Source organism: Tursiops truncatus, chromosome 4 (assembly GCF_011762595.2).
Source record: "Tursiops truncatus isolate mTurTru1 chromosome 4, mTurTru1.mat.Y, whole genome shotgun sequence".
NCBI classification, from domain to species: Eukaryota; Metazoa; Chordata; class Mammalia; order Artiodactyla; family Delphinidae; genus Tursiops; species Tursiops truncatus.
Genome location: NC_047037.1, coordinates 64,246,829 through 64,266,333, shown reverse-complemented (window position 1 = coordinate 64,266,333; position 19,505 = coordinate 64,246,829). Strand labels below are relative to the sequence as shown.

Genomic DNA, 19,505 nt, shown 5'->3' with positions numbered 1-19,505 from the left:
GCAGAAGACCTAAATAGACATTTCTCCAGAGAAGATATATAGATTGCCAACAAACACATGAAAGGATGCTCAACAGCACTAACCATTAGAGAAATGCAAATCAAAACTACAGTGAGGTATCACCTCACACCAGTCAGAATGGCCATCATCAAAAAATCTACAAACAATAAATGCTGGGGAGCGTGTGGAGAAAAGGGAACCTTCCTGCACTGTTGGTGGGAATGTAGATTGATACAGCCACTATGGAGAACGGTATGGAGGTTCCTTAAAAAACTAAAAATAGAACTACCATACAACCCAGGAATCCCACTACTGGACGTATACCCTGAGACAACCATAATTCAAAAAGAGTCATGTACCACAATGTTCACTGCAGCACTATTTACAATAGCCAGGACATGGAAGCAACCTAAGTGTCCATCATCGGATGAATGGATAAAGAAAATGTGGCACATATATACAATGGAATATTACTCAGCCATAGAAAGAAACGAAATTGAGTTATTTGTAGTGAGGTGGATAGACCTAGAGTCTGCCATACAGAGTGAAATAAGTCAGAAAGAGAAAAACAAATACCATATGCTAACACATATATATGGAATCTAAAAAAAAAAATGGTTCTGACAAACCTAGGGGCAGGACAGGAATAAAGACACAGACATAGAGAATGGACTTGAGGACATGGGGAGGGGGAAGGGTAAGCTGAGATGAAGTGGGAGAGTGGCATGGACATACATACACTACCAAACGTAAAATAGATAGCTAGTGGGAAGCAGCCGCATGGCACAGGGAGCTCAGCTGGGTGTTTTGTGACCACCTAGAGGGGTGGGATAGGAAGCATGGGAGGGAGACGCAAGAGGGAGGGGATATGGGGATATATGTATATGTATAGCTGATTAACTTTGTTATACAGCAGAAACTAACACACCATTTTAAAGCAATTATACTCCAATAAAGATGTTAAAAAAAAAAAAAGAGTATTTCCAAGGGAGCATCTGGGGGTTTGTGGGAAAGAGTCCAATTCTGGCCTTGTTTCTGAGGAGAGAAATTGAGATCCAGAGTGAAGAAAACATCTCAGCCAGATGTAATCCCAAGATGGCAACCTGAGCTCTCTAATTGTGTTCCTTTCGGGGACCTGTAGCAGACAGGTTTGCCTGCTTGTGCACAACCTTCCTGAAGCCTCATCTGGGAAATCTTCCAGAGACATCCAGTTTTGCTAACCTAGCTGCCACCTTTCCCAAGATCTCCTTTTACCACCATCCCAACAATTTCCTTTTTCTTCTTTTCACCACCCTCCCTTCCTCCCCTAGATCTCTTCCTCTGCCCAACATTTCCCTGGCTGTCAGAACTTGTTTCCTGTCAGCTGCCTCTCCCTAAGCCTAGATCCACCTCGGTGCAGTATCCTTGACAAAGCAGTTGTGGTGATGCAACAGCCCAAGGTGTCAAAGCCATTAGGTAATTAAAGCAGGGGAAGGGTTTCTTCTGTCTAGAAAGACAAACACGCACACTAAGAGAAAATCTAAACAAGGAAGACAATTTCACATCTCCTGGTCTCTTCCCTGCTCCTGGGCCATGATCCCATAGCCTTTGTACCTACAGTGGATCCTCTCAGAGCACTGGACTAAGAACCCACCTGACTTAGAAGATGTGGGCAAGTTTGAACACCAAGGAATAGAAGTTTGTCAAGATTTCAACACACCCTTGTTTTTGCCTTCTCTGTTTATTTTCCCATCAGCTGCACCCTAGGCTCCTGCTGCTGCAACGGCCCCAGTAGTGGCTCAGTGCCTTGGATGGGACATTGCTCAAAGGGGCCTGTGGGTGCAGCGGGCAAGGTCTCTGCCCAGGAAACCAAGCCCCTGAGGTCACCTTCCCTTGAAGGTGCATTCATTCAACACTCAACACTTGGTAAGGGCCTGCTATATTCTAGGGATTGTGCTTGGAGCAAGGGGATGGGGCGGGGAGGACGCAGAGTTGAATAGAAAATGGCTTCTGTTCTGCAGGATCTCACCGTCTATAGTGAGACGTCTGGACATACAGGCAAGCATCACAGGCTGCTGTGATGATGGGACTCTAACTTAGGTCTGAATAAAGTTCTAGAAGCCTCAGGGGAGTATGTGACCAACCCCCTCTGGGGGTCTAGGAGCCAATGACCCAGGAGGTGACACTTGAATTATAACCTGAAGGATGAGTAAGGTTTCTCCAGACAGGTGGGAGGAAACAGGGTGTTCTAGCCAAAGGGGCAGCATATTCACAGGTGGGAAGGCTGAGAGAGCAGATTGTTTTCTGAGAATATGGGGTTCATGGAGACTAAAATCGGGGCTGTGCTGGGGGGAGGTGGGAATGGGGGAGATGTCGCTGAGTAAGTTGGTTGGGGCAAGATTGGGGTTTTTTATTTTAAACATCTTGCTGAGGAGTGTGGCCTGTCCTGCAGAGGTTTTGGGGGCAAGGGAGAGTTGCGAGTAGATCCATGAGACAGTGGCAGCACCTCTCTTCCCCCGTCGTCTTCCTGCTGGGGATCCACACTCTCAGGGTTCATCTCATCTATATTCAACCCTACTGTCCTCAGCCAGCAGAAAGGCAGCTTTCAGCACCAGCCCTTTCCCAGAAAGAGCCTCCCTTCAGATGACTGACTCCAGGGAGCTGGAGATGCAGTCATCCGTCTGGGGTAGGATGTGGAGCGGTTAGGCTAAGAGCTTTGGCTTCAGACAGCCCTGGTTTTAAAACGTGGCTCTGCCTCTTATCAACTCTACTGTCTTGAGCAAGTTGTTTCCCTCTTCTAAAGACTCAGTTTGCCCTTTAGGAGATGGGCTTGATGGACAGTAATGCCTTCCTTGTTGGGTTCCCTTGAAGAGGGTCTGATCTGTAGTACATGGAAGTGCTCCATCAACTGTATCTGCTGGAGGTCTGTCCAACCCGGCTATCAGTCCCTTAGCCATGTTACGTATCACATCCATGTGACTCTTACTGCCCTGAGACCCAGGCAAGAAGGCCCCCAAGTTCACCTTTGAGGAAAGATACCGTGGCATATCACAAACATGAAAACAAATAAATCTGAAAAAGACGGCATGGGCTCTTCTGTCATTCAGAATCTGGTACTCAGAGCCGGCACAGCAAGAACCATAACCAGAAACATCAGTTCTTGTGACAAACGTCAGTCAGGTCCCCAGATCTTCAGATCTTTTGCCCTATACTGCTTTGGAGAACAGGGAGGATTTGAATGGTTAAAGCACTTAGGTAAGAGAAATTAAACAATGAATTAACTTGTCACATCCTTCCTCTCAGATGGCATAAATATAATAGACCCTTAATAGGAAAGTAGTGCTGGGTGTGCGTTTTCTTGTTTCTCTTTATGCTCTAATTCATGACTCTGGAAGTTCTGAATGAGCATGAATTTCCAGCAGCTTTACATGACAGTTGAGGAATATTTTGCAAAGTAAACAATTCATATTACTCTTAAATTTGTATCTATGGAGGTTGAAACATAATCTCTCTGACAAGTGTGATATAGATTTATTACATTTGCAACTAAGCGGGCATTAAAAGCTGGCATTTTCAATAGTTTAATTTTTTACAGAAATAAATACAATTTGATTAAATTAAAAAATTAAACTTTAAAATTAGCTTTACTTAAATAATTTTTATTTACAATGTTAATATCTATTAATTATAACTTATTTGTAGTTTCCTTTTTAACTGGAGTTAATAATTTTTGATATTTAAGATGTTTCTGAAAAGGCATATGGAAAGTAATTTTAATTTTTAAATGTATTACATTTACTTTCATGTACATTTTTCATGAAATTATATTCAAATGTTATACACTTTGAATACAATGAACAATCTGTTTTGTAATCCTTTAGATCAGTGTTGTCCAGTAGAACTTCCTGCTATGATGAAAATGGTCTACATCTGTGCTGCCAAAATGGTAGTCACTAGACACACGTGCCTACTGAGTATGTGACATGTAGCTACTGGAACTGAGGAACTTTTACGTTAATTTTAATTTCTATTCAATTTTAACTAATTTAAAATTTAAATATCCACATGTGGCTAGTGGCAATTATATTGAACAGCACATTTTTAGATCATTAAAAATGAGAACCTGTCTAGGTAACAGAAATAGAAAAAGCACAGGAGGACCTAAGAAAAGATGAAAGTTTGAGGAGAAAAAGAAATAAAGAGGTGATCTGCTTAATTCTTTAAAATAGAAGTAATAAAAGTGAACATATTGACTTGTACACAGAAAAGCCTACTTAAGAGTAGGTGGTGGACTGAAAAATTAAAAAGCTGGAAAAAAAACAGCAGTTGATAAAATGCGACAGAGACAAAGAAAAGCTAACATTTGCTTTGAATATTAGTATAAAGTTTTTAGGTTAATATTATTTAGCCAATACTTAGCCAAACATGATGGTGCTTTTCACGGTACAAATGGATCGATCTTTCCAGGAAAATGTGTGGATCTAGTAAAAATTATTTGGAATGAGGAACTGGGATGTCTCAAACCTAGAAGACAGATTCAATAGTAACAAGAGGAATTTTCATTATTTGGGATGGCAATTTCAAAATGAGACTATTAATTAAATGGGTAGTAAAGTGCAAAAAAAAAAAAAAGTAAAATTTTATAAAGTAAACATCATCCAGTACAACTAGATTGCTTCAGGGGCAAAAGTCATGAACAACTAACAATTATTATATATGTCGCTGAACTATGCCAGATAGGAAAATAAAGAAATCGAAATTAATTTTCTTGGTTTTACATCCCTTGTTATAAAGTTCAGGTTTTGATTTAAGTAAAAAAATAAAAAGGAATTTTCAGCTTTTGGCATTTATTTAAACAATTGCCTTTTGTATGTCTTCTTTGATGAAATGTCTATTCAGTTCCTTTGCCCATTTTCAAATTGGATTAATTGTTGTTTGCTATTGAGTTGTAGGAGTTTCTTATGTATTTTGGGTAATAGCCCTTTATCAGATACATGGTTTGCAACAATTTCTCCCATTCTGTTGGTTACCTTTCCATTTTGTTGATTGTTTCCTTCACCGTGCAGAAGCTTTTTAGTTTGATGCAATCCCACTTGTCTATTTTGCTTTTGTTGCCTGCTCCTTTGATGTCATATCCAAGAAATCACTGCTAAAGCCAATGTCAGGAAGCTTTCTTCCTATATTTTCTTCTAGGAGTTTCATGGTTTCAGATTTTATGTTTAACTTTTTAATCCATTTTGACATAATACCACTTACATGAGGAATATAAAATAGTAAAACTCATAGAAGCAGAGAGTAGAATGGTGGTTGCCAGGGGTTGAGGAGCAGGAGAAAGGGGGAGATATTAGTCAAAGGGTACAAAGTTTCAGTTATACAAGATGAATAAGTCCTAGACATCTACTGTACAGCATAGTGGCTATAGTTAAAAATACCGTATTGTATTTTTAAAATTTTGCAAAGAGGGTAGATATTATGTTAAGTGTTCTTATCACACATACAATAATAATAATAACAATAATAATAATAAATAAGAATGGGAAAAGAAACTTTTGGAGGGAATGGATATGTTTTTGACATGGAGTGTAGTGATGTTTTCATGGATGGATACTTATCTCCAAACTCATTAAATGGTATACATTAAATACGTGTAACTTTTTGTAAGTCAATAATATCTCAATAAAGTGGTTCAAAAAAAAAAAAGATTGCCAAAGGCAAGTCTATAATGACACTAACACGGATGATAAGGAAAAAAAGCTTATAAACTGGGATTCTACCCCAAAACGAAAGCACTCTCTGTGCTGTATATGGTTCATAGTTTAAATTTGTTACTAGAAGATGAGCCTCACTTGGATCCCTTAAACATGGTCTCCCTTAATTTTTAAGCTCTCATGCATTTTGAAGGGCATTGAAATCCACACATTCATAATCTTTCCACTCTTCATATACAGGCATCACTTTGCATGAGGCATTTGGTACATGAGAGGACTCATGAGGTCTATCTTTCCAGGGGAATTATATCCATACCCATGTGTGCATTCCATATCCATAGCTATGGGTCCAAAGTCTTTCCGACTTTCAAGTACACGATTTCAAACTTGTCACCAGTGAAAGAAATCTAAGCTGGACCTGTGTTTGAAGATGAGGTTTCGGAAAAGATCACGTCTCATGTTTAACCTCTCCGAAATGGCTACTGGGTGCAACATACCTCATGTTAAGGTGTTTTTCTTTTTCTTTTAAGTATCTGATGAACATCCATTTTTTTTTATATTATACAAATACATAATACCATGATTATGGAAATAAAAAGCCACCCACAAGCTTACTATCTTTATAAATCATCTATTTCCATTCTTTCCTGTCTTTTCCAAAAAATCATATTTTCTCACAGTGTTGGACATGCAGCACAAATATAATTTTGCATTCTAATCTTTGTCATAGGCACCACACAATGAACAATTCCAATGTGGTCTTTATAATGACCCATTTGAATGGCTTCAAAATATAACTTTAGTGAATACATTGTCATTTATATCAGCATTTCGAAATTATCCTGGGCCACTGATGTTATCTCCAATTCACTTCTGTTATCAATAATACCTCTTTGGGCACTTTCCTGCCATCCCTTTTCCTAGGCTTGGATTATTTTCTTAGAATAAATCTCCAGTAGTGGAACTATTGGGCCAAAAGAGATGAGAACTCAATAAAATTGTTGGTTGTTACCTCCTTTAATGTATTTATTTTTAATCATAGTCTTCCCCCCTCATTTAAGCAAACTACCTTACTAGTTCACCAAGTCATTAATTAACTAGCCCAGTGTCCCAGTTTCTTGGTCTGTTCCTTTTCACATCCGACTGGTTCACAGAGTCCCTCATATTTGTTCCTTTCTGACGATGAGTCTCTGGTTCACATATTTTTACACAAATAAGTTGCAGTGATAATTTTTCCCCCTGAAGCTTGATCTCTTCACAGATCTATCGTCTGGCTTCAAGGAATTACCCATCTGTAAAAGTGTCCATGAGACACAGTTTCAGTGATTGTGAAAGGGGTATGCTGATAAGCCAGGTAAAGGCTGGGCTCTTGGCCATCTGCTTTTCTGTCTCTTACCAATTAAGTCTCTGCTTGGGCTCTGTCACCAACCTGTTCCACCAGCTCTTGCCAAAGTGCAGGCAACCATGTGAACATGGGCATGAGTACTCACCATGTACCCACTCTACCTAGAATTGGCCTAGATCTCATGAGGGACCCTTTGGACACTCAGATTTAATCTCTACCCTCAAGAACCCTTTGAAGAGATAAGATATATATGCTCTAAGGATATGGCTGAGAGCCTATGGTTCTACAGAGGTTCAGAAGAGATGGACAACATCATGGGCCCTGAGCTGGGGCTAGAAGGACAGATAAAAATAGAAGAGGCAGAAAGGAGTACAAAGGACATTTAGTTCGGAGGCATTAATTTATTCATCATTCAATCAATAAGCATGGACCACATAGTAGGCTCTGGGCTAGGTGCTGGGCATACACAGATGAGTTAGAGTTCTTCAGGAGATCACAATCTCTTCAGGGAGAGACACTCATAAGATGATCAACAGCATATGGTGTAACACACGCTCACAGAGAAATTGACAAATCAATGGTCATGCAATGGCCAGACCTGCTGGGGAAAGACAAAAGGAGTAACAGAAAAGGGAACTTCCCTCCAGACCAAAGGGATCTGGAGTGTTTTATGAAGATCCCATGAACAAAATAGAGTAGAAAGAAGACTCTGCTTTTAGCCAGAAGACCTGGGTTTTCACCTGACTCTCCTCCTTTCCAGCTGTGTGATTGGGCTCAGGTTCCTCAAAGTCTCTCTGGGCCTCAGTTTTGTCACAAGTAAAATGGGGATCATGATATTTCCATGTGATTGAAAGAGAAAGGAGGAGATAAAGGGCCAAGTGAAAGAATTTATTATTAATTATTATCATCATCATCACATACGAAAGTACTCTGGAAATTCTCTATCCCAGTACACATGAGCAAAGCTACTGGTGTGATGACTTAATTATCACCACGATTACGTGCTCTTGTCCTCCAGGCGCTGGCTGACGTCTGGAAACAGAGAGACTGGCTATGAATGAGCATGGTTCACTCCTGTCAGCCACCACATCTTTTTGCTTCGTGCAAGTCTCACCCTGGAAGGCCTCGGAATGTTAACTTTGCATCTGTCAGTCCTTCTGAGCGTGATTATAAGCACTCTTTTTTTTCTTTAAGGAAATTAAATCATGTGGAGTTCACGAAACCTAAGGATATTTAAAGTGCATGGAGCGTTGGCCACATGCCCAGGATTCACCTAGTCACCCAGGCATTACTGCACAGGCCGTTTATTTCATAATTTCTCACAAGAAACTGTGGCAATAGCCAGAGATGACAGAGGTGACAGATGAGTCAAGGAGAGAGGGTGACTCAGAGGCAGCCATGTTGGCCCTGCCCGCCACCTGCAACTGGCAGCCTTGAGTGTGCTGGCTTCCATAGAGAGTTATACTTTTGTTTGGATGTTGCTTTAAGGAGATTAAAGGATCTGTATTCCTGGAAGCCTCCTTCTTCATTTCTTCCCCAGGGCCCTTCAGACCATGCTCCAGTTCATTCCTTTGTAATGAGAAGAACTCACATGCCTTGGGAATTTATTCTATGCTGAAAATCACACTCTGTCTTTCACGCCCATTGTCTTATTGACTCCTCACCGCTACCGCACAGGTATGATGGTTAACCTCAACTTACAGATGAGGAAACCATGGCATAAAGAAAGTAAGGAATTGGCTAAGGTGAGTCCAGGAATACCTGGTAGAACTGGATGTAGATTGTCTAACTGCAGAGCCCATCCCTCTGACCGTTCTGAAATTCTGCCTCTTTCAGGCAGGAAAGCCTGGAGCTCCCATGTCACAACGATAATCTCGCTCACCTCTGCTGTAAGTCAAAGCTGAGGACTGTTTCAGGATTGGTTTCTCATAAAGCTAGAACTGCAGAAGAGAGGAAATTAGCTGAAGGATGTTCTACGCAATCTTCTTCCTGTGCAGACAGCCAGAGAAAGCCTGGCTCTGGGAACATGTCCTACAGAGCTCCTGCTGCCAGATGCAAGAGGCCTGTGGTTTACCTTCGTAAGGAAGAGAGAACAACGTCTCTGAAAGAGGAAGAGCCAAGTTTAATGACTCTCTTTCAGACTCCACCTCTCTGATTCCTTGTGCAACACTTTTTTTTCCCTTGAGAATATGTGATCACATTTATCACCACAAACACAGCTCTCATCATGCCTCCCACTGTTGAAGGACCTCCAAGAATGATTTCTCTTGGCCCCAGTCAGCAGTCTCCAAACTCATCTGAGCATGGAGCCTCACCAGTTAAAAAGATTTATAATTTGTGTGCCCATATTGATTTATAATATGTGTGTATGCATGTGCGTCAAACCATGCCAATATACTATGCACATTATAAAAATAAAGCAAAAATAGAAATGATAAAAGGAGAGATACATAAGAATTCAAGAATGCTTTAAAATATGTGTTAATCTTCATAACATCATACTATCTTTTCTACCATCCCAAGACATGATCAACACTGTAGGTGGGGTTCATCGTTAATCACAGGAATGTAAACCGATCTCTCAAGCATTCTTCCTGAGAATTTTAAGGGTATTTGATTGACTGATTGATTGATTTGCCTACTGCTTGTTATATGTGATTAGATCATCGTTGGCTTTAACCCCTGAAATGTGGCCAGTGACAAGCCAAGAATAGGAGAAAAATCAGCCTTGCCATTTTCTTGTTGTTTGCTTGTATTTGTTACAAGAGTCATTCTCAATCCATGAGTTCTTTGCAGGAATCTTTCAAAACCACTTGTCCATTTTGTGAAGATTTATTAAGTTAGATAAAGGTAAAGATTCCATAAATCCAAAAAATTATCTAAATGAGAACAGCAGTGTGGGTACCTCATGGACATTCTAGGGCATAGAATCCCTACCCCTCCCTCAGAATAACCATAGTTGGAGATGTGACATGGAATCTTTTGACTTATGCATCTGACATGGGTCCCCTAGTCAATCTATAAAGGAAGTAATATGAATTTTAACTTCTTTTATGTAAATAAAAGTAAATAAAAAAGGAGATTCCAATATGATTTGCACACCCTCCTGGGAGCATGCACTCATCTTTGGAAACTCTTGTACCAAACTCAGAGCCCTCAGCCTTCTGAGATTGGTGACCTACTTCTTTAGCCATACCTCCAACCCTTGCTAACTCCACCCATTCCCATGATCACCCACACACTGCACTGTACAAACACACAGGGCTGGATATCTTTTTCTGAAAACATTCTTCCCCTGAGCCTTTGCTCAGAATGTTCCCTCTGCTTTCCCTTGCTAGCTTTTGAAATTTTACTCAGCCCTAGAGGCTCACCTCAGCCTCCACCTTCTGTGGGAAATAATAACAATATCAACTGACATTCATTGACTTCTTACTACATGTTGGATACTGCATTATCTCATTTAACCTTTACAACAATTGCAGGCGATAGGTACTATTATGAGAAATCTGAGGAATGGAGAATTGCCCAAAGCCACACAGCTAAGAAATGGGGAAACCAGGAACAAAACACAGGGGGGCTCAAAATGCCCACACTCTAGCACTGTATGTGTGTTTTAATTTGATTTTATTTGTTTGAGCAGGTAAAGTCTACACTAAGCCCTCCCCCTCTTCCTGCTAGTGGGGAGCAGGAATTGTTCTCTCCTCAAGTTTCCAAAGCAGGATGTTTGTAAATATCGTGCAGTACTTACTTCACTTTGCCATATGTTGCTGTTATGGGGGCTCATCTCTCAAATCCCCAACTATACTGTAACCTCTTTAGACAGGAACCACTTTGAATACTTCACAGCACATAGCAGAGATGTAGTAAATGTGCCCATGGAGTGGATGAATTAATGGGTGGATGAAAGGATAAATGGATGGATGGAAAAAGCAACAACAACCAAAGGTTCTAGGTGGGTGTGATTTTTTAGAATGTAACTTGATATTTTCCTGGTGGCCTGAGGTGCAAACTACAAAGATACACGTGTGTGGGTCTGTAACATATTACAAAGATTTCAAACTAAAATGGAAGACAAAAGTTCCTTTTCCCAAGACTTATAAAAGCCGTTAAGAGCCGTGTTATACTCTTTAATGTATACTTACTGGTTGATAAAGACTCAAACCTATTTATGTAATCTAACTTTCAAAAAAACTGAATGCAGTAAAAAGCTGTCACCTTACAGACTAGCCCTTGCTATATTGGATGACTGGAGAAGGACGTCTGGGCAGACCATTCTAAAGTTGACAGTAGTTAACGCAGTTTACGGAAGAAACTTCCGCACATTCAATCCTGAAAACTGTGAGCTCGCACACTTGTACACACACACACACACACACACACACACACACACAGCCATACACCCCACAGTTCAGGAATTTTTTTCTCCATTTTACTGATTCAAAAACAGGCTTATAGAGGTGAAGTGACCGCCCAATAATCACATAGCCAAGAAGCAGCAGAGTCTATGGCCAAACCTAGGCTTTTGGACTCAAATCCCTTAATCTTTCCCCACTCTGCTTCTCAAACACAAAATGAATCCTAGAATGTCAGGCCATTAGAGCCATTAGAAACTCTCTACCCTGGGCATAGAATATATAGCCTCCACCTGGGTGTCTTTGAAATGCTCTTCCCTATAAGCCTGTTGTCTTGAGGATTGTTCACGGCAGGGAGGGACCAGTGGCTTCTAATCCCTACATGACTGAACAGAAGCCTAGTCCATCTGTGATAAATATCCCTTCCAAGGGCCACAGGTGCACACGACAGAGCTAGCATCTTTTTTTCTGCCTCAGTGCCGAAACCGTCATAGACGCATTTCATCCTCCGCTAAGTCAATTAATCCTTCCTTCCTTCCTTTCTAAATTGTCTTACTAATGTTTGACTATGTCCTTATGCAGAGGTACAATACGCACCGCTCTGACAATAAGCTGCACGGTGAAATGGACAAGCTGCCTGCATCTACTGAAGTCAGGGGGTAAAGGGAGCGCTTCGTTCTTAGTCCTCAAGGGCTGGAAGAGACAAAGGCAGGACCCAATGCCTCAGTGCCACTTTTCCCACCTTCTCTGAACATGGCATCCACACCTGTGGGCTCCCTTGAAAGAAAAGCCCTTAAAGCCCCCTTCAAGTACATCCTGTATATAAAGGATAGAAGTGGGGGTCGATGCTAGATTTACTTTGGGGAGTCCCTAGAGGACAGAACTAGAGAAAAGGGATGAAAATTAAAGGCAACCAGCCTCATAAGGCAGAGCTTCCTACCAGAGACGTACAACGGAGAAATGAGTCGTCTTCTGGAGCAGTGAGCTTGCCATCACTGGAAGCATTCAAGCAGAGGCCGGGCCACGCCCCCCTGAGAGTGATGTATAAGCATATATTTAGGGAGTAGATGGTCTGGCTAGATAACTGCTAAAATACCCCTTCCAGCAACGGCATTTTTTGTGCCTCCAAGTACTGCCCACTTGAATGCTTTGGGAGATGGGTTCAGACAAAGTGCATCTGTTCCATAATACTTGGCCACAGTACAAGCCTGCTGCCTGGTCACGAAGCATCTCATAGGCAGCTGTTACCACGCTTATTTCAGAAATGCGGTGAAAAGGGGATTCAGAGACAGGTGAGGGACCTGCCGCCACGTGAGCAGGTGCCCAGAGGCCCGCAGCTCCAGAGCTGCCCAGGATCTGAGCCAACACTATTCTCAACTGGATCTGAGCTCCGTGATTTCCAACCCTGAGCCATGATCCCAACACCCCTGGGACCGTCTTTGAGTTTTCCCCTTCTAGGTTATAAAGTCACACCATCTCAGTATTGAATAGCCTTTGAAGTCATGTAGTCAAGCTCTCTGGAATCCACAGGAAAGTAATGATTCCCGCTGACTCTAGTTGAGAACTAGAAAATGGAATGAGCCCCAGGGAATCCTAAGAAATTCTGTCTGGGCTCAGGGATACATAGGGCAAAAGTCACCCCCGAGTCTCCTGTCAGCTTGTCCCGAGGAAGCACTGAGCCAGTCTTGGTGGCGGGAACAGGCTGAGTTCCAGGAGTGGGGCAGATGTAATAAAGTTTGTAAGGTTGCAAGCATTTGCAGCCACAAGAGACAATAATGGCACAACAAGGAGCAACCTTTCTCTTGAAAGGTCTTTTCGTTTCACAGATGGGGAAGCAGCAGAATCTCGGAGAAACAATGAACCGAGAATCAGAAAACCTGGGCCACCACTGACTTACAGTGTGATCTCGGGAGAACCTTCACCTCTTGGAGCCTCGGATGACAATTTGCGCCTAAGCTCGATTAGAGGATCGACGAGGTGAGGGACGTGAAGCGCTTTAACATTAGACAAATGGGAGGTGCCAATATGATCGTGCCTGCTTCGTGTGCTTTTCTAAAGCGAGTTGATTTTTTTATTATTCTCCATTCCCAGATGTGGAAATCAGGGCACAGAGGTACGAAGGGATGTGGTCCCATTCCTTAGTGCCAGGACCAAGAGAAGGGGTCTCCCTACATTGGGAGGGCTCTAGTGCCTCCTCATGGCCCGGCACTTCCTCTCCTTCTGAGACTGACAGGGTTCCACACCTGTCCGGGACAAGGCACCAGACTGGGGAGATTTCCTTCTGTTCAGCTGCGTGAGACGCACGTATCCTGGCAGGACATCAGGCAGATGGCCACTTTCACGTCAACTCGGGAGCCCTGGCACCTACCTCTCTTCTCCACACACTCCCACTGTCCACCTTCCCCCACCCCCTGCTGTTGGGATGGTCTCTGCTATTGGCCAAAGGCTGCACCCACCAGTGCTACCTCAGATCAGGAAGTAATCTGTGGCCTCTGTCTGGTTCTCTGCCTCAAGGCAGGTGCCACCATCATCTACACTTTCTAACAGTCCCCAAAGCCTTCTCTCTTCTGCTTCTCCACCAACTTGGCCTCTTCTGCGAAGTTCTCTAACTATGGGTTTCCCCAACACCCCCACCCCCCGCCCGCAGGCTCCCCCTCACCATCATCTTCATTTCAGAAAATGAAATAAAAAAGAAATTCGAGTGACTCATCAGTCCACATGGCAGGAGGGGAAGAAGCAGAGAGAGTGAGTCTGTGGGCCCAGACAAGGATGTCTGCAGGCCTCTTGCCTGCTTCCCGTGGTCTGCTGAGCTTCACGAGAGAGAAGATCGAAAAATCTGGGCGATGCCATATTGTCTCCAAGAGCAGCTAGAGTGAAAATGAAGTGTGACTGCCACCTCCCCAAAATGCAGGGCAGCTCCTGCTTCACGGGCTCAAACGTGGCTCGGCGGCTGGCTGCGCAGCCTCAGGACAGATGCTGCCGTGGCGGTCAGCATCACCGAGCCTCAGCTACCATCCTGGCCCAGGGTTCCCCCAGGCCTCAACGCCACCCTCCCTGATGCCTGATGCCCACTCCATATCAGGCCCCCTGGGGACCCTGAGCAGGGAGCCACCAGGGGGTGCCTGCTTGGGAGCCCACCATCAGCCCGGGGTTTGGCAAGCCCCGAATTCTACGCCTGCCGGCTGGCTGGAAACCTGCTAGACGGGGCATCATACCAGGCAGAGCGTGCTCCATGGGGAAGAGTCAGAGCGGGTGGGACTCAGCCTCTCCATCAACAAGAGGGGCTCTGCTCTAATCCGCTTTACATATGGGCATCTGCCTGAGATTTCACTGGGGGAAAAAATAACAACGAGAGTCTACTGCAATTACAAACCAAAGAAAGCAAACAACCTTAAAAGCCCCATCAGTCTAGCCCAGTGTTCCTCAAACACGAACATGCCTCAGCTCTCCTGGAGGGCTAGATAAAACACAGATGGCTGGGCCCCTGCCCAAAGTCGCTGATTCAGCATTTCAGGGTGAGGCTGAGAGTCTGTATTTCTAACAAGCTCCTGGGGGACTCCAGCGTTGTTTTTCTGGGGACAAACTTGAAGAACCATGGATCTAGCCCAAATTTTCCCTTCAGAGCCAGGATAGGGGATTCCTCCAAGCTTCCTTAGCAAGTTAGAGGTGAGCTAGCATAGAGCCCACTCTCCCACAGGCCCCCCCTGCCTTGTCCAGGCCTTGCGCTTCACATCCTGCATCTGCTCCAGCATGACAGGGCCCTGGACACAGAAGGCCAGTCTGACCTGGGCTCTCGGGGTGCTTTATCCCTGGGACAACGATCAAAGGGGACCATTCCTAACCCAGAGCCCATGCTCAGAAGGCCTGTGTCCCCCATTCGGGGAAGTTGCATCATATCCCCAGGTCATCAGGATGCTTCTCTGTACTTCACTTATTCAGGCCTTCATTCATTATTGAGCTTTCCATGATCTCATTCCTTTGTTCTTTCTCTCAACACATCCTGATTGAGACTTTCTAGGTGCTGGGTGCTGTCCTAGATCCTGAGATACAGAGACTTCTGAACCTGAGAGATGGGTTCCTCCCTGATCTCAAGGACTTTGCAGTCAGAGTGAAAAAATAAGTCCAATCAAGTTAGTACATTGTGAAGGGGAAAGAAGGGGGTGTGTTGAAAGGTGAATGAAGGAGAGGAGTGGGGAGGGTTTCATCAGGCGGGCAGGATGATGTTAACAGACAAGAGAGATGGGCATGGGGTAGGGAAGACATATTCAGTGTAAGGATTAAACAATGAGAAGTATTTACTGAGTGTTTGATCGCTGTACATCGATTGCTTTCCATACTTCTTTTATCCTCACAACCATCCCTACAGGAGATGCCATTATTAAATCCTCATTTACAGACGAGGAACCTGAAGCTCAGAGAGGTTATGCAACTTCCCCAAGGCCACACAGCTACTCAGACTCAGGTTTTCTGACCCCAGAACCTGATCTCTTAACTACTGTATCATCTCACCACTCTCAGCAAGGGAAAGAGACAGCTTGCTCCTGTCTGGAGGGAAGCAAGGAGTAGGTTTCCTGAAGCACTGGACAGGTGTGGGGAGTAGATGGAATGCAGAGGCAGAGGTAAGCTGGGGCTTTGTTTATTGAGGGGCTTGACTGCCAGGGAGAGGAATTTGAATGCAACTCAGGAGGCTGTGAGGCCACTGAAGGATTTTGAGCCGGAGGGGGGTACACGGCAAAACTGTGTTCAGGAAAATTGCTCTGATAGCAGCGGGCAGATTGGGTTGGAGAAGGGAGATAACTGGTGACCAGAGTCTACTGCAGAATCTCAGAAGTGAAAAAAATGAGGCCTGGCTTGGGGAGGGTGGCAGACATGGAGGGACACTCAACAGCAGATGCTCTTCTTACCACTGTTATTACAAATATTTTTTGACTGCTGACCACAGGTTTTACCTCTATTAACTCATTTAATCCTAATAGCAGCATCTGATCTCTGCCCTTCTGATATTTCTTGACCCTCCTTTATCTACACGCCTGGTAGTTTTCCTATTAGGGGATTAGGGCTTGAGATTTCTTCCTTGAAGACGAATCATGGGCTGAGACAACTCAGGATCAAGAAGTTATGATCAGTTTCAGAACTATTTATTCGCCTCATCTTACAGGTGAGGAAGCTGACGTTTGGAGGGGATCAGTAACTTGTCCCCTCTGACCAGAGGTGGGAAGTCTTCCCCGCCCTCACTTTCCTCTTTCTCCTGTCCCCCCGCTTCCTAAGGCTAGGCTGGAGGCCCTGAAGCTGTGGTGGGTGCCAGATGGCATCTCAGTCACCAGGAAGGAGGACACCCGAGGACCCTGTGGTCAGCCCCAGGCTGGCAGCCCATCCCCACATCACCACTGTGGGCACGGGGCAGAGGCAGTGAGTGAAGGGAGCACGTGGGATAGAGAGGGCGGGAATGCGGTGACTCACGCCCCGTGTAGAGCTGCTCACAGCTGTTCCGAGGGCATCCCGGCCCGGATGAGGCAGCTGCCGTCTTCACTTTGTCAGTCACTCTTGGCCTAGGCAGCCACCACGGTAGGAGCAGAGGGGAGGGAGCTGGGCTGTAAACGGACAGCACTGGGCAGAAGAGCTAGTGCCCACCAGGGAGTTGGAAAACCTCAGCTCCACTCCCACCTCTGCTCTTTGCTCTTTCCAGAGGTGTGAGCTTGGGTATGACGTCACCTGAACTGGACGAGCCTGACTCCTCTCACGTGTTCATGGCTACATTGGAGAGTGACCAGTGAGCTAATGCACGGAAGAAAAAATAATAATAAAGCCTTTTGCAAATCTAGAGGGGTTTACGCACGTGTTTTAGTCCATTCAGGCTGCTACAATGAAATACCACAGACTGAGTGGCTGATAAAGAACGGAAACTTATTTCTCACAGTTCTGGAGGGTGGGAAGTCGAAGGTCAAGGTACCGCCAGCATGCTGGCGTTCTGGTGATGGCCCACTTCCTGGTTCACAGCTGGTACCTTCTCACCTTGTCCTCAGATGGAGGAAGACACAAGAGAGCTCTCTGGAGCCCCTTTCATAAGGCACTAATCCCATTCCTGAGAGCTTCTCCTTCGCGACTTAATCACTTCCCAAAGGCCCTACTTCCTAAAATCACCTTGGGGGTTAGGATTTCAACATATGAATTTTGGTACTATTATCATTGTGAATGCTAATATTAACATCATTAAACATTCTCCAAGCAAACATGGTGGTAAAATGTTAACATCTCTCTGCGAAGGGTGTGTTTGAACCCTTTGTGCTATTTTTGCAACTCTTCTGTAAACTTAAGATTACTTCAAAATAAAATGTTTTTAAAAATGTTACATTCTCTGTAATTACATTCTCTTTCATTCAGCCAAGTTCACTATGAGGCAGGCAAACGTCGGGAAGATCGCTGCCTCGTAGAGCTGACATCCCAACAGGCAGAGACAAATAGCAATCAGCACAAGAAATACAAAAAGTGTCCTGTTAGAAGGTGTTAAGTCTTACGGGGGGTAAAAGTAGGATGGATAACAGAAGAGGGAGCAGATGTCCTAGGTTTGAGGTGGTGGGGAGGGACTTGCAGGCTGATGTATCAATAGTCAAGGTGGGCCTGACTGAGCAGACTCCAGGAGGGAGGGAGAGGAGGGGATTAACCAAGCAGATATCTGGGAAGAGCCTGTCAGGGGCAAGCAGCCAGGAGGCCAGCATGGCTGGGGCAGCGTGGTCGGGCTGTGGCCATGGAGGTCATAGGAGATTAGGTCAGAGGGGCACTGTGCAGCCACGTCCGGTGGGGCCTTGAAGGCTATTTGGAGGCCCTGGGATTTCTCTCTGAAAGAAATGGGACACCAAGGCAGGGTCTTCAGCAGAGGAGTGACAGAATCCAGCGCACATCCTGCAAGGGTTATTCTGAAAATATACGAAGGAGCACAGGGGTAGAAGCAGGGAGACCAGGTAGGAGGCGACTGCAACAACCCTTAGGGATGGCTGCAGGGGGTGACAAGTGACGAGATTCGGGATCTGTATTTTAAAAGTGGAGCCAACACAATTTCCTTGACCCGAATTCAATTTCTAAGTCCCCTTCCAGCCCCCAAACCCTTTGACTGCACTAGAATTCCATCATCTCCTCCACAAAGTCCCCTACCCAAGCGTGGAGAGAGAGACACCGGGCTACTTTTTAAAAATAGATACAACTCTTTCAAGGGTCCTGTTTCTCTACATGATTTTTTTTTCCCCTTTTCTTTCTTTCTTTTCTTTTTTATCTTAACTGACGTGTAGCTGATGTACAATATTATATGTTACAGGTATACAATACAGTGATTCACAACGTTTAAAGGTTATACTCCATTTATAGTTATTATAAAATATTGGCTATATTTCCCATGTTGTACAATATATGCTGGTAGCTTATTTTATACCTAAGAGTTTGTACCTATTGATCCCCTACCCCTATATTGCCCCTCCCCACTCCCTCTCCCCGCGGGTAACCACTAGTTTGTTCTCTACAGATATAGAGAGTCTGCTTAGTTTTAGTTATATTCACTAGTTTGTTGTATTTTTTAGATTCCACTCCCCAACCCCAGTAAGGCCCCCCCCTCCACTGGTTTGTTGTCTACATCTCTGAGTCCGCTTCTTCTCTGTTATATTCACTAGTTTGTCGTATTTTTCAGATTCCACATATGAGTGATATCACACAGTATTTGTCTTTCTCTGTCTGACTTATTTCACTTAGCATAATACCCTCCAGGTCCATCCATGTTGCTGCAAATGGCAAAATTTCATTCTTTTTTTTATGGCTGAGTAGTATTTCATTGTGTGTGTGTGTGTGTGTGTGTGTGTGTGTATATACACCACATCTTCTTTATACATTCATCTCTTGATGGACACTTAGGTTGCTTCCATGTCTTGGCAACCATAAATAATGCTGCTATGAACACTGGGGTGCACATATCTTTTTGAATTAGTGTTTTTGTTTTTCAACATGATTATTAAGCCCACATGGAAGTTGTGACTCTCATTCCATGGCCCAAGGTTTCTGGGATGATGTTTACTCAGTCCTATTCTGTGCCCAAGTATAAGTATGGCGTGAAAGAAAACAAAACAAAAGTCTGTCTTT

General features: G+C 44.0%; 1 long non-coding RNA gene across 1 annotated transcript; it reads left to right on the top strand.

Moving 5' to 3' along the window:
* Positions 1 to 1,576: 1,576 nt before the first annotated feature.
* Positions 1,577 to 9,370, top strand: LOC141278565 (uncharacterized). Its single transcript, XR_012331426.1, has 2 exons — positions 1,577 to 1,905; positions 8,869 to 9,370. It is a non-coding gene; the product is annotated as an uncharacterized lncRNA (long non-coding RNA).
* Positions 9,371 to 19,505: the final 10,135 nt, after the last annotated feature.